We start from the raw sequence: 16,403 nt of genomic DNA, 5'->3' as shown, positions 1-16,403 counted from the left end.
TGTGTTCCACCACACCTTTAATCCTGGATGACCTTGAACTCGGAGATTTAATCTTCTGGAATCCATAGCCACAATGCCTCAAGATCTCCATACCAAGATCCAGATCAGAAACAAGCCTCCAGATGAGGGTCACTGGTGAGCCTTCCAATTCTGGACTGTAGTTCATTCCAAATATAGTCAAGTTGACAACCAGGAATAGCCACTACACTACTTGTACTTAAAATTAACAGAGAAGCCCTTTTTCAGGTACACCAGAACTCCCATAAACTGTTCACCAGGGGTCTGGAGAGATGGCTTAGCAGTTAAGAGGCCTGCTGCTCTTGAAGAGAACCTGAATTCAGTTCTCAGCACCCATGTTGGGTGACTCAAATCTCCTTTAACTCTAGGTCCAAGGCTTTCTATACCCCGTTCTCTGGAAGCCCCTAAATTTATGTGCACACATCTTCATTCAAATTCACTAGAGCTGAAACATATTTTTTTTTCCTGAGACCAGGCGGGCTTCCAACTTACAGAGATCATCCTGCCTCCTTAGTGCTGGGATTAAAGAAGTAAGCTATTACACCTGACCTTTTTTTATGTGAGGTGGGGTGGGTGTGTTATGAAACGTAATTTTTTAAGTGTTTGAAAAAATATCAAGAGGGGAAAAACTCAAATATGTCATGGGTCACATAAATATAATAGTTGACTTGGCCCACCATTACTGACCTCTTTAAAGGTCTCTCTTCTTGGGGTAAGTCCTTAGCAGCAGCAGAAATATATACCTATAAGTAGGAAAACTAAAAATAACCTGTAGAAATAGGGATAAAATAAGAATAAGAAACACCAACTTTTATTTTTGTTTTTGTGAATTAAAAATACAAAAAAAAAAAAAAAAAGGAGCTAGAGAGCGAGCGATGGCTCTCACAAACTGCTAACTCTAGTTCCAGGGAATCCAACATCCTTACACAGACACACATGAAGGCAAAACACCAATGCACATAAAATCATTTTTTAAAAAAAGAACTATAAGAAACTAATTACCACTGCAAGCATGTACATTGTTTGTTTAGACAGGGTTTCACTATATAGCCCAGGCTAGATTCAAATGTTGGGATCCTCCTGCCTCAACATCCTGAGAGCTATGTTTATAGGCATTTGCCATGATGCTTGGTTAATATGGATACATTTGTATCTAATTACATGCTTACTTAAGAAATTGTGTAAAAGAAATCTGTTAATTGTGCAATACTGTACCAAAAAGCTCATAACTAGGAGGTAAAATTTTTAAGTGTGTCCTTTCTGCTGACATCACAACAAATGACACATTCAACTACAGACCAGAGTCCAGGTTCACTGCTGGCTTCTTAAAGCATTTCCAGAGTCATAAAGATGTCTCAAAGTACAGACTGCACAGAAGAAAAGCTCTGAGAGCTTCAGTCACCATAGCTACCATGGACCGGGAACTTTGAAGATACCAGATTCACAGCATTTTCCTATTGAACTTCTACAACTTCTTTACAGACATCAGTCTACTCTTATCTTACAGACAGGAAAGTCGGGGAAGAACGGGCATACAAAATGATCCCCAGCAACATATAAGTGGGATTTAAGTCCTTTCTTATGGCTCTATTAACACGAGCTTTTAACCTATTTCATTTATAGAACCATCTCTCTGGTACAGCTTCTTTTTTTCTCTTTTATTTCCTGCGACTATAAATCAGTGTCACCTAAGCTTAGAGTGTCTTAAATAGCATGGTGAGTTATCGCTAATAGCTCATAACAGGTATTAACAAACCTACAATACTGGAAAACATCACACACAATCAGGTTTAAAAACTGCTTCATGCACTGCAGATCTGGTACAGTACTCTTCCAGAGGACCAGGATTCCATTTCCAGCATCTACATGGTGGCTCACACCATCTGTATCTTTGGTTCTAGCGGATCTGACTGACACCTTCTGGCCTCCATGGGCACTAGGTATGCATGTGATACATACACATATATGCAGATAAAATACCCATTTTAAAATAACAAATTTAACTCTATAAAAAGGTATCACCTCCCAGCTGGGTATGGTAGCACACACCTGTAATCCCAGCACTCAGGAAGCAAGAAACTGGCCAAAAGTTCTTTCTAGACCAATCTGGTCTACCTGGCAAATTCCAGGTCAGGCAGAAGAACAAAGCAAGATTGCTATTAAAATAAAAAAAAGTTAACAGAAAAATAAATGCTATGAAAATAAACCAGTAAGTGTGATAAGAGAACATTTCTCAACCTATTCCGATGGAACCTACTTTAAGGTCTCTGTCAGTCTTCCCAGGGAAAGGGACATCAAGACCAAATAACCGTATTAGCACGTTGGGAAGTACTGCTTCCTGCCCATTCTGGCGTGGCTGGAAAAGGCCATAATGTACACTATTTTTCTCTGACACGCTCTGCAGAAAAATAATCACCGGGGCTAAGGCCTAAAGTCTGGTGATAGAACATCCACTCAGAATGCATGAGGTCCTGGCATCAATCATTAAAACGAAACAAAAAAACTGGCTTATGCCTGTAACCAACACCTGGGAAAAATCAGCAATATAAATCAGCAGCAGAAAAATCAGGAATATAAGGTCATCCTAAGCTATACAGAAAATTCAAGGTCAGCCTGGACATGAGATCCTGCTCCACTCCCCAACCCCCAAAGACTCATAATAACAGAGCTACTGATCTATCAAGACTACTCCATAAAACACGACTCAGTAAACTCACAGGAAAAAGGGTAGGGGTTCCTTTAACTTTCTAGCACAATCTCTTCTCTTATGTAAATCCCTTTCAAGTACAAATACAACATGGATAAGTGAACAGGAAAACGCACTCTGGTTAAGCAGTTCATCTTTATGGACTAAAGCAAAATTTTATCACAATATCATATGCCTGGATCATTTATTATTTACAGAAACATTTTATTTCCTAAAAGTACAAACTGAAGAAGAAACCTTAACAAGTTTTTTCAAAAGTGAGAACAAACCCAAAAACTTTCAACCAGGGCACACACCTTTAATTTCAGCACTAAGGCAGAGTCAGGTGAATGTCTATAACTGAAGCCAGCCTGGTTTCCAGGGCTAGTTCTAGGACAGCCAAGGCTACATAGAGAAACCCTGTAACAAACAAACAACGCTTTTAATTCCAAACAACTTTTATAGCAAGCATAACTCAAAGGCTGAACAAATGATAAAGTTAGGACTGTAAAGGGGTAAGAACCAGAAAATCTGCATAGACTATACTGGTGAGCCAAGTATGCCTGCCTGCATGCCTACCAGGAGTATCAGAAGATAAACTGGCTGATACTCTGCCATTAAAGCAGAAAAGAACTGTCTAGATAGATCAACAACTTCTTGAAGCCAGGCATTTAAAACAATATTTAGCAGAATATTCATAACATGTAAATCAAGCAAAAGTCATCTGAGGAGTTGTTAGTTAATGAGTGTCTTTTACCACAGTTACAACCCAGAGCAGGCAAGACCCAGTATGTGGCCGTCTCCGACTGGATTCTACAGATCTGGTCCTTCCTTTCCTCTCAGTGCCTTTGGTTCATGCCTTTCCTTTCTCCCCAAACAGCTCATAGGACTTCACAACAGTGGCAATGCTACTCCCTTTTAGAGCTTGTTAATCATCACCTGACTTACTGAACTTGTACTTTACTAACATATAACATTAGTTCTCAACATTTTGTAAGTACAAAGGTAGAAAACTAGAAAATAGACTTTTTTTGGGTTACCTTATGCAGACAAATAGTGTGAAGTAACTCCAGGCACCTGACCAACTGGAAGAAAAAAATGTTCAAGTGTAGTCACGTGCCTTTAAGTTCTAATAAAGGAACAGCCTTCAGGACCACAAACAAAACCCCAGAAGCTACAAAGGTTAAGTCACATCCCCACACATGGTCACAGAAAATAGGAGCAATCTAGACTCTAGAGGCTTCCAACCTAGGCCTCTTGGTAGAATCAACAATGACTGAAGCCCAGAGCTATAACATTAGTCACCCCATTCAGAACCCAGCCCTGCATATTACCCACATACCTCCCATCCTCAAAGTAGGAGTAACATAAAAAATAAATAAATGCTACCTGCTGGCCTACATAAACAATAAACTACTAAGCAATTATAACTATACAGCTAAAGCATTTAAAACAGACCCTTTTTTTGGATTATAAAATGTGGCTATTGTTTAGAAATCTATTAAAAATCCTGAACTGCCTTTATTTATTTATTTTAAGAATTACTTATTTTATGTATATAATACACTGTAGCTGTCTCCAGACATACCAGAAGAGGGCGTCAGATCTCATTACTGATTGTTGTAAGCCACCATGTGGTTGCTGGGATTTGAACTCAGGACCTTTGGAAGAGCAGTCGGTGCTCTTAACCACTGAGCCATCTCACCAGCCCTTTATTTATAAACTTTTACTTTAAAATATTAACTTAAAAATCCTTGACAAGAAACCAAATCCTTACTGAGAAAAACAAACAATTTCAGATGATGAAGTAGTGCAAGGTCCAGAGAGTTCCTGCTTTGAAGTGAGGCAGACCTAGTTTCTAATCTCAGCTCAACTTCAGTATTTGTAGACCTTGGATAAGCCTTTCCCTTTGGTTTCCCAACTGTAATGATGATGGGATGGCACTACCCTCTCAGACATTTGTCAAACATGTCAACATGCAATGGTAGCCATGTCAATTTTATGTATTAATTTTTGTTCATCTCCCCTGATCTCTAGTTCACCCTTAATCTTCAGACTGCTACTCCAAACATAATTATGAACATTTGTATGCTAAAACAAAATGCCTATTGTGTTAAAGACCATTTAATATATACCGAATATAATTTTTGTTAATGTTTAAAAAACAGGCTCAAACAACATTACTGCATAAAGCATAAAGCATCAAAAAACATTACTACAAAAATTCCACTCAAGTAATCTACATGATGAACAAAGAGCCCCAGCTCCAGTCCCAGCCCTGCAGCTCATAAACTGTGCAACCCTGGGCAAGTGGTTGCACTTTACAGAAAACTGCCTGCAGAGTTAACCAAATGCCTCAGCTACAGTGGGCTTCAGGGTTTCCATATGTAGAAAGAATCATTCTGGCTAGACTGTTTCTGAAGTTCTTAAGTTTCTTCTACCCAGAACAGTCATTATTGTCATTACAAAACTTATGATGTCTGAACAGTTAGTACATGACAAGTCTACTACCCCTACTAGCCTCTTAGATGTAATCAGGTCACTCCCATCTCAGGAATCTAAGCTAAAAGGGAGCTCAGCAACTTGCCTGGGGTTACAGAACCCATTGTAGATTAAGGATCCCAGTCCAAACAGAATGTCTTTAACCCCGAGATTAATCCTGCTCTCTATCCAAACCCATGAACCCAAGAATGGGCCACAAAAACGTGTAAACCACAACCTGGTCAGGCTGTTTTCCCCTGTGCTTAATATAGCAAGTTTGTAATTTGTGGAGGAAGAACTATGACCAATATAATTAACAGCACCCTATTAGAAGGCAAGCTACTGGCCATTAGACAAGGCTATAAAGTAGAAACTTAATACCAAGCCACAAAACCTATGTTTTGTTTCTCAGGCAAACATTTTATCAAAATTAATCGATGAGTTGTGATGTTTTAACATTACTGTACTTCCTTGGTCTTAAACAATGTACCCACCAGATAATGCTGCAAAGAATAATTGCTCAATAAAACCAGGCTGCCACTAAACACTGGTTAACTAGGTTTTCTTTCTTTGTAAAATGCCCTGAAAATGTACAACAAATAACACACAGAGAAATGAGTGTGGCGATACATGCCCATAAGCCAGTACCTAGGAAAGTGAGGGAGGAAGACAATGTACTGGAAACTAAACTGGTCTACAACAGTGAGTCGGAGACTATAACCCAGGCTACAGTGAGACCCTGCCCGGATTCCTCCCAAAAAATATACACATAAACAAGTAAACATAAAACTACAGCTAAGGGCTGGTGAGATGGCTCAGTGGGTAAGAGCACCCGACTGCTCTTCCAAAGGTCCGGAGTTCAAATCCCAGCAACCACATGGTGGCTCACAACCATCTGTAACGAGATCTGACTCCCTCTTCTGGAGTGTCTGAAGACAACTACAGTGTACTTACATATAATAAATAAATAAATCTTTAAAAAAAAAAAACTACAGCTAAAAAACAATTTGATCTGAATCTGTGTATTAAGAGTAACAAGGTCTCAAAATAGAAGAAATAATCAAGGGATAGGTATGAGCGGTACACAGCCAACTCAAAGGGCATGGGCAGGCTTTACAAACACTCTCCCCTTTGGGGCTACTTCACACCTGACTGACCTCTTGCAATTCTCAGCATGCTATTCTCCCTTGTCTGTCAGTTTAAATTCACAGCTGCTATAGATCACAAGTCTATCTTCCTCTTCCTGGGGAAAGTTAAAATGACACTATACATGTAAGTTCTGTAAGATAAACATGGCACAGCAAAGGACCATACACACCAACACCTATGTATGTGTGCACACAGGATGCTGATGGCAATGAATGAGTTCAAGGCCAACCTTAGTCTACAGCCTGGTCTACAGCTTGAGTTAGATACAGGACAGCCAGGGTTACAGAGAACCCCTGTCTCAAAAAAACAAAAACAAAACAAAACACCCAACCAAACAAAAAAAAAACAAACCCAAAACCCAACAACAAAAGAAAACAACCCAGGCACACCAACAATGGTAACCAGAAGACACTCCCTGAAACTCTAATCTACTAATGAAGTTTATCTTTTATGCTTGTGGGGAGGGGGAGTTTGTGTGCCTGTGTCTATATGTAAATATTTATAAGGCCAACAGAACAAGTATCAACAGTCAGTGATCAACTGTCTCAGGAAAATTACACTCTTAGTAACAAACAGTAATTGCTACAAAAATCTATACTTAAAAAAAAAAATGGACCAAAAGAAAGGCTTTGAGGGTATATATTTTTGCAATATACAATAGAGATTCACATAAGACAAACTGTAAAGCCAAACCCAATAGGACTTTTTAAGCTATTTCATATTAATCGTACGAAAACTCAAGTCTTCAGGATATGGTACTGATATGGTGTACACAACTGTAATTCCAGTATCTGGCCTAGGCTACAAAGTTAAGTTCAGGCTAGTCTAGGGTACTGAATCAGACCTTTTCTCAAAAATACAGAGCTGGGAGGTGGTGGCACACGCCTTTAATCCCAGCACTTGGGAGGCAGAGGCAGGCGGATTTCTGAGTTCAAGGCCAGCCTGGTCTACAGAATGAGTTCCAGGACAGGCAGGACTTCATAGAGAAACCCTGTCTCCGAAAAAAGAAAATTACAGGAACAAAGTTGGGTGGTATTGGCCTTTAAGCACAGCAGAGGCAGGTATTTCTGAGTTTGAGGCCGGCCTGATCTACAAAATGAGTTCCAGAATAGCCAGAACTACACAGAGAAACCCTATCTCAAACTAACAAACAAACGAACAAACAAACAGAGAAACCTTATCTCAAACAAACAAACCAACCAACAAAAAATTTAGCCTGACTTCTGATATCATGATCAAAAAGTAATTAGCTCTGTAGTCAGCCCTAGTATAGACTATTTTTTAGTAGTAGACCAAAGGGTAGGTGGGTCCACAACAGATTATATTGGCCACGAATATATTCTTTTCATCATGTCCTTCTTTAATTTTCTTTTTAAATTGTGTACACATGTGGGTATGTGAACATGAGTTCAGGTGTCAGTGGAGGACAGGAGTGTGTGGAGCCGGGGCTGTACAGGAAGTTGTGAACCAAACTGGATGCTGGGAACCCAACAACAGCAGAACTCAGGTCCTCTTCAGGAGCAGGTCACACTATTAACCTCTCCAGCTCCTCAGTGGCCTACTAAAAGTACTCCTGCTCACATAGCAGAGGTCTGTGTGTTCTTCTCCACTCCTCACGATCACATAAATGTATTCTACCAAACAAAATACATTCAATAAGCAGCAGTCAGGTCCAAACCTTGATGAGAAGCTAATAAATAGACTTCTAACAAGAAGCCTTAGGTAACAATGCAACCTTGACAGGTAAAAGCCTAATAAAATATTTAAGAAAACTTTCAGACTGGTTCTATTGGTTCATGCCCAGCACTTAGGAGGCTGAGTCGGGAGAACTATCTGGAATTTTAAAGCTAGCTTGGCCTCCACAGCAAATTCCAGGACAACTTGGGCCAGAGTAAGAGGCTGTTTCAAAATGCCAATAAGTAAACAAATATATAAATGAATGTACTTAATATATTTTTAGGAAAATATACACAGAAAAAGACCAGAAAGGAAATATGCAAAAATGTTTACAGCAACAAAATCTAAGTGATAAGATTAAGAAAACTTGAAGAAAAAAATTCCCAGTCTGTTTTGTAATTCTAGCACTTAGAAACCCAACAGAAGGAGGATGACAGGTTGGAAGACCTGAGCTACACAGTGAGACACTGTTTCAAAAGATGGGGGTGGGGTGGGGGAGATGGGGGAAGTGGAAAAAGGAGAGATGGACTACTGCTTCCATGTTTCAAAGAGTATGTCTTACTTTAAGAAACAAAAATTAGAATAAAAAGACAAAGTCTCTCACTGTGATCTAGCTGGCTGGCCTGGTCTGGCCCGGCCCTCCTCCATCTCCAAAGTGCAGAGGCTAAAAGCGTTCACCACCACCACCACTACCAGCAGCAGCAGCTAGATCTTACTTTGATAAAGAAAAATGTAAGACTGAAAAAAGTATGATTTCCTTGTACATATAAGCACTTACAAAACCAATAGTAAGTTCTAAGGCAACTCTTACAAGTCATATATTGTAAGCATTTAGTAGTTACTAATTACTTGCTAATTTTTTTAAACCTATAAAATAGAGCTTAAAAACTTTCACTTCTGGCTCTCCAATATTTTCATAACTAAAAACTAACAAGAAAAATTTTACCTTTCCAGAAAAATGGTGTGTGTGCAACTGTCTAGACTGTTAACAGGTCAGTTCTTATTACTATTTTTTTTTAAATAAATCTACAGTTTAATGTTCAATTCCAACACAGGGATCCAGAAGTTCTGATGAAATTTTAGAGAACTCACCAAAGCAAATGCCTTGTGTGTAGAGAAGGTTAATTTAGGCACCTCTTTTAATTACTTCAGATAAGCACGCATCTAGTGACACTTTCTACAAAAGGTATTTTCCTTGGCTTGGACATAGATTTACTTAAATATCCCGGAAGCTGTCAAAATCGACCTCAAACTGCATTATATTTAAGAAACAATGTTAAGTCCTGACTGTGGCCTTCTCTGCTCGCCTGTCTTTCTCAAGAGCGCCTTTAATATGCCCTAGCATACATTTCCGGCCTCATGAGTCACTGAAAAATGAGTTCTAAGTTTTCCGTGGAAGGTCGCTCAAACAGCTCCTCTACAGCATTCAAAGATCTGACTCCAACTGCCTCTTTAGTCTACCCCACCTATCGCGGCACCCGGTGATGGAATTAGCAACATTCGCATGCTCTTTGTACCTTTGTCCTCCAGCTTTGTTGCCCCTCCACGCCCTTCTCCACTGCAACCCCCTTCTCCCGAATCCAATCGAGTCTTCTAGACCCAGTTTAGCACCGCCTCGCCCAGGAAGCCTCCTAGGTTCGTGGGAAGGCGGAAACGATCGACAGATCCAGTCACCCCGGAGCACCTTTCCAGCAATTGGTAGTTCCTAAACGGAACTTATCTATCCCCTCCTGCCTGGTATCTTAGCTATTTGTGTACTCGTCTTATCTCTCACATCACCGCGTTAAAGCTCCCGGGGGGAGGGCACCTCCGGGTTGGGTTCACCTCGGAGTCGCTCCGGCACCGGCACGCAGTCGGCGCTTTGGATTGCTCCAACCGAACCCGGGAACGCGCCGAACGCACAATTCCTAGCCAGAAATCAGTTAGGCATTTTCCTGAAAGGTCCCCTACAAAGATAGTGTCCCCGTCCCGCTAACAGTGAGGCTACGCGGAGCCCGGGGCTAGGTGCTCGGAGTCCCCGGAGCGGCGGGAGTGACAGCTGGCCGGGCCAGCTCTACCCGGGTTAGTCGCAGCCCGGGCCGGCAGGCCCCCGGAGCCTAGTACGGGTGAGGACAAGGGCGGCGCCCGGAGCTCCGGCTGCTCCGGGCCGCTCCCGCCGCCGCCACCCGGGAAAATGGAGGCGGGTCGGGCGGAAGCCGGCGGGCGTCCGCGTCGCGAGCAGGGCCGGGCTGGGGGATCACTCACGGGGCTGGGCCGGGCCAGGGAGCTCCCTCTCCGCGTCGTCTCCGTCCCCGTCCTCGGCCGCCGCCGCCTCGGGCTGCTCGCTCGGTCCCCTCGGCGCGGCTCGGACGCTCCGGCCCTCCGTTGTCCTCCGCCCGCAGCTGCTCCGGGCGACGGGCTCCCGCGGCGGCGGCGGCGGCTGCGCGGGCGGACGGTGGCCCAGGGGTTCCTGCTGTGGCCGCCGCGCTGCTGCGCTCGGTAGGGCTGCGGCTGTGACCGTGAGGTCCGGCACTGCCTTCGCCTCTGAGGTTGTCTCAGCCTTCGCGCGGCTACTGAAGCCCCGGACTCTCTCAGGCCGCGCGGCTCCTGGCGCCCCGCGCCCAGCTCCGGCCTGAGCCCGGCTTTGACGTGCGCACTGCGCAGTCGCCGAAGGCGGGACGTCGGGCGGCGCCGCAACGCCCTCTGCGTACTCGGGCTCCCCCAGACGGCCGGGCGGACTCTGGACGCCTGAGTCGCAGGCAAATTGAAGAGCTGGGGGCACTGAGAAAAAGCAGAAGGGGAGCTGGAGTCGTCGTCTATGCGCCCCTTACTTGCTAGTTCCTGGAGGAACACACGTCCACTTCCTCAAGTCTTAAAACTTTACATCTGCGGAGGGCTCAAAACTGTTCAAATGGGTTCTTTCATGCTTGGGCAGAACCTGTAACTTCACTTTGGCATCTCCTGACAGGGGAAAAAAATGATGAAATATTCCAAAGAAACAAGATCCAACAAGGGTACATATCCTACTTTTTCCAAAGTGGATTTTAGTGGTGCATGCCTGTAATCCCAACACTGGGAGGTGAACTCAAGAGAATTAGAAGTTCAAGGTCATCCTAGACTTCACAAGTTGAGGTCAACCCCGGCTGTGTGAAAAACTCTGCCTATAGATAGATAGATAGATAGATAGATAGATAGATAGATAGATAGATAGATAGATAGATAGATAGATAGATAGATAGATAGATAAGTAGCAAGTGCCATGAACACACACCCAGAGGAATGAAATAATACATTACAGAGATCTGATGACAGAGTCTGGAACTCAAAAATGCCACATGTGTGCTCCTTTGCTATATACTTAACAATGTGACAGGATTTTGAACAGCTACAGTGTGCTAAGGAAGTGGTTTCCTGGAGGAAGCAAGGCGATGTGAGCCTCCTGTGAGGACTTCAATACTTGAGAGAAGCAAGCTATCCATAGGATTTGGAGCAGGAAAGGGCCAGGCTTTGGCGTTTTTAAAAGGTCGTGATCACTGTGACTGCGATATGAAGATCAGAGTGAAGGGCCAGAAGAATTCCACAAATACAGTAGACGGGGGTTGCTGAAACCCTCTAGTAGAGCTCGGGGGTGTAGCTCAGGCTATACTATATGTATGGTAGATCCTGGATTCAGTCGTGGGTAGCTTGTATGCACACAAAGAAAGCTGAGACAAAGATGAGGGAGATAGAGAAGATAGCAGTATGAAGTATCCATAACAATAGAGAAGATCACTCAGACATGGGCTCAAGCCGGTAGAAAGTCTCTATTACCAGTCAGTGACTACTCTGGGTGTTTGGGGTTCAAGTATAGTCCTGAGCCTTTCTCGGGTGAGTTTATTTATTTATTTATTTATTTTACAACTCAATGGCTCTCCCTGCCCCCCTTTTTAAGTACACACACACAAAGCCATATCCTGGCTTGTCACACCTCGGTTAGCAAGAACAGTCATCCAGTCTAGTTGCAGAACTACAGAAGCCAAAAAGCAAGATTAGTACCTTTATGGACTTTCCCGGAACTATGAACTTTGATGGATTAGGTCTTTGTTCTCTCTTGTTTTTGGCAGGTATTGCTGCCTCTGTCCTGAGTCTCAGGGCCTAAATGGTACTTTCATCATGGCATCCGTTGTGCTAAGGTCTGGAAACCTGTTACACTATAATCCTAGTTCTAGGAAAGCAAAGACTGTAAATTTGAAGCCAACCTGATCTAAGTAGTGAGTTCCAGGTTTCTAGCGCCACATGGCAAGATCTTGTCTCAACACACCACCCCCTTAATTTGTGTGATCTTGTTCGTATATGTATGTGTCTGTGCTCAAGCATGTGTCACACCTGTAATCCTAGCACTTGGGAGTGGAGGGGGGAAATGAAGAATTCAAGGTCATTCTCGCGGTGACCAGACAGATATGCAGTGTCAAGAAACAAGCAAGCAAGCAAACAAACAAACAAAACCATCAGCATGTTAACACTTAAAATCCATTCAACCAAGCATAGTTCATCTTGGACATGTCGAATGCTTCTAGGGAAACTAGCCAGACTGGTGAAATTTCTCTTGTAAAGGGCCAAAGGCTGCAGCTACCTTCTACCCACAGTTACAGAGAGAAGATGCCAGACAGCTTTTGATGGCCTCTTACAGAATCGGGGTATTTTCCATATTCTTCTATTGGGGACGGGAGGGCTCTGGAAAGCTGTTTCTACTAAACTATTTCTCGGGCCATGCCACTTTTTGGAAAGTTCTGCATCTTCATTTTGAAACATTCTCAGGGGGCCTTTGTTTTCCTGTGTGGTGGACACAGAACACTGGGTTCTGTGCTTGCCTGGGCTGTTGCTGTTATTGTCTCCCTAGAGCCTGTGCTGGTCCTGTGTAAATCTCCCATCATGCCGTCTCTTCCTCTTCCTTGCTGATGCTGGGCCACAGGATGGAGGCACTTCCCTCCCTTAATTAGACCCTCTAGGAAAGGACTTTGGAGCCTGACTCATGGCTTCCCTCCTACCCCACCCAGTGCCTTCATTCACCTGGCTATATCATTGCAGCTCACCCTATTGGATACGGTCCCTTTACTGTGCTATCCCAATGACCTTCACATCCACTGCACGTCAGCAGCCACTAGGCTAGCCCCACCCTGGACACTTCAGTTTCCACCATGGCTCTGCTCTTGAAGTTTGAACTCTCCAGCACTCCTGTTTGCCTCCCTTCCCATCCACCCACCAGTCCACACCCTCAGACTCACCAAACCTGCTCCAAATCTCGTTAGAATTTGTTTATTTGGCAGGTGCTTCTTGAGAGTAAACTAGGACCTTGAATTATGGCAGCGAAGCACTGGCTGATAGGTAGCTCCCCTCGGCGTCCAGGAAAGACACAGGCGCGAATGGGCAATTACAGGAGAGGGAGGCAGGAAGCCTGTAAGAGACCTAGGACGTTGAATAATGGGGTTCATGTTTAAGGAGAAACATGAAAGAAGCACAAAAGGCATGGTGAGTTAGAGGACCAGCCTCTGTGCAAGGATTTGTGTATGTGGAGCTTCGACTTGGGGGTGGGGAGGAAGGGAATAGATAAAATTGGAAAGATAAGCAAAACTGCAATCATTGAAAACCTATGTCCTCCAGTGCTAAGGAGCCTGGACTTCAGCATGGATGCTCTGGGAGGGTGGGTAGGTACACATTGAAACTTTGTTATTGAGTGCTGCATGCACAAGTGTTTGGTTTTTGTTGTTTGTCACTCCACCCCGACCCTCACCCCCAGTGCAGCGCTCAGGGTGAAATCCAAACCCAAAGCATTGCCCCTGCTGAACAAGCACCATGCCATTCAGATGTGTACTTCGGAATGCAAAACACCTCTCTAATCAGACATACATGGAACCACAGGAGGGCCAGGATACAGACAGTGAGACCAGTAAGAGGCTACTCTCAAGTCAGGCAAGAGGTAATGGGGTCTGAGCTGGGGTCCGCCACAGTGCGCTCGAGTCAACGTGAATCTGATTGACATTTGTAGAGGGAACTACGTAATGGAGATAAGAGAGAATGAAGACTGGCTTTGATCTGGGAAACTGTTTGGATGGTAGAGCTATTTACTTAGATGGGCATTATCTGGGAGCAATCAGAAGCTGGGAGGAAAACCAGGAAAGCAAGACTAATCAGCAATCTAAAGAAGGGTAAGAAACAGCAGGCCTGAGGAGAACCTGCTGGGAACAGCAACAGCTTCCTGGAGAGCATTGGGAGTAAAGAAGCAGCAGCCAGGCGGTGGTGGTGCAAGCCTTTAATCCCAGCACTTGGGAAGCAGGGGCAGGCAGATTTCTGAGTTCAAAGCCAGCCTGGTCTACAGAGTGAGTTCCAGGACAGCCAGAGCTACACAGAGAAAACCAAAAAACAAACAAACAAAAAAAAAGGAATGAAGAAGCAGTCCGGAGTCAGAGAACCTCAGATGTGACTTCAAGAAGTCAAGCTAGAAACAGTGAAACCATGAAGCACAGAGAAAACTGGATTGTAGCTGAAGAGAACCAACTTGCTAAGAAGATTCTAGAAGACAGATGAGGCTTGAACATGGCAGACTCCCCACAGGTAGTTCCCTGGGGTTTCTAAGGAAGGAGGAGGTCGCTATAGCATATGCTTTCTGTAGTGCACATGTGGTAGCGGTCAGAGGACAATTTTCATTGGTCAGTTCTCTCCTGCCATTATAGTAGTCCTGGTGGAGCTCAGATCATCCAGCTGGTGGCAGGTATCTTTACATGCTGAGCCAGCCAGCTCACCGGCTTCCTTTGTGAGACTTTTTACAAGGAACTTTAGGGTCTAAATTGCTTTCTTCTGATCTCCAAGGTCACCAGACATGCTCGTGCTGCACATACATACATACAGGCAAGACATTTATGCACGTAAAATAAAATTAAATAATTAAAATGTAAAATGGGCTTTAGTCTCATATCTGCTGATGCGAAGGTAGAATTTTTGGATGTCTGTTGAAATGTGTAAGAATTGGTTCTCCCTAAATGAGGTCCTCCAAAGGTTTCCAAGCCCTAAATGCTTCAAACTTAAGATACCTTATGAAGTAGAAATTTCTGGTTTCTTTAACAGCTCACTTTTGTCACATGATGTTTTTCTGGATGCCGTCTTGTGAGAGCGCATGTGATGTTTTGCTGAAAACAGACACTTGAGAGTGCACATGATGGTTAGAAAAAATATAAGTGAAGCCCACAAACAGTGAGAGGACCCTCTTGCGCTTTGATTGTCTTTGCTGGTCTTCACTGGTCTTTGCTGGTCTTCACTGGGTTTTGCTTGTCTTTGCTGGTCTTCATTGGTCTTCACTTTGTAGAGAAAAATGTGCCAAAGTATTTCTCATGGTATCCAGATTTGTGCCAATTCACTGGAGCCTAGCTTTTTCCTGCTGAAGCTACTGATTTGTGTTTGCTGTTTGCTATTGAACAGAACTACTGGTATCATGACAATGAAGAGTGGAATCGCCACAAGGAACTTCTTCTTCTAAGTAGAGCCACAAAACCCTTTTCCTATTAACCTTCCCTTCCCCTACCTCTGACCAGTGGATTGAAAGGGAGGGTAAAGCATTTAAGAACCCTAAATAAAGTAGGTTTTGGAAAAAAAAAATCTACGCCTACGACACTATATGGTGACAAGAAATTTTGTAGATGTTGAGGGTCTTGAGGTGGGGTCTTGAGCCTGTAGTCTGTCTTGTTGGCTCAGTGGAGCTGATCTTGATCTTCTGGTCTCCATTCACTCTCATGCAGATGCAGTTGAGCATGTGTTGTTTGGAGCCTGTAGGTACCTAGTGATTTGGTGCAGCATCAAGAGGAAATAAACAAGTTTGTGGTAGGTAATTGTGTGTGTGTGTGTAGATTGCCTAAAGGACAAAAAGCTTGTGTCTTTGTTAATTTTTGCTAACTTTGTGGGGTTTTTTTGGTTACTTAAGAGAACAAAATCAATCTCAGGAAAAATTGGGATTCTTTATTATGTTATTACCCACATTTATTAAAAAAAAAATACTGTGTCCTGACTTGAAATACTCAGGATAACAAGAAACTTTTGAAAAGGGAGTAAATGCTAGAAATAATTAAGTTTGGTTGATATCTTACTGTGGACAGGGTACATAGAAAGAGTTGTCAATTCTAGATACCTAGTCTTCTCTGGGTTAGATTGTACAGTAAGGGGCTATGGAAAGAAAAGGCTTCTCAGAATTATTTACTGTCTGAGAAGTTCCTGGAGCCTTGTTAATTATCTTCATTGTCCTCAGCTATTAAAAAGAATGAATTTATGAAATTCCTAGGCAAATGGTTGGACCTGGAGGGCATTATCCTGAGTGAGGTAACCCAATCACAAAAGAACTCAAATGATATGTACTCACTGATAAGTGGATATTAGCCCAGAAACTTAG

At 43.3% G+C, this 16,403-nt stretch overlaps 1 protein-coding gene across 3 annotated transcripts in view; it reads right to left on the bottom strand.

The window, feature by feature from the left end:
• Cab39 (calcium binding protein 39) overlaps positions 1 to 10,647 on the bottom strand; it is a 59,868-nt gene extending 49,221 nt beyond the window's left edge. Inside the window, exon 1 of one of the 3 annotated variants that reach the window (XM_021163322.2) lies at positions 10,256 to 10,647. The gene's annotated coding sequence lies outside the window, so the exon portion shown is untranslated. Of the gene's footprint in view, positions 1 to 3,021; positions 3,040 to 9,528; positions 10,166 to 10,255 lie in introns of those variants that run through there. The other 2 variants (XM_021163330.2, XM_029474973.1) reach the window with 2 other exon arrangements.
• Positions 10,648 to 16,403: the final 5,756 nt, after the last annotated feature.

The sequence above is a fragment of the Mus caroli genome, chromosome 1 (genome assembly GCF_900094665.2).
Source record: "Mus caroli chromosome 1, CAROLI_EIJ_v1.1, whole genome shotgun sequence".
Taxonomy (NCBI): Eukaryota; Metazoa; Chordata; class Mammalia; order Rodentia; family Muridae; genus Mus; species Mus caroli.
The sequence above is the reverse complement of the archived record's forward strand: the minus strand, read 5'-3'. Positions and strand labels throughout refer to the sequence as shown.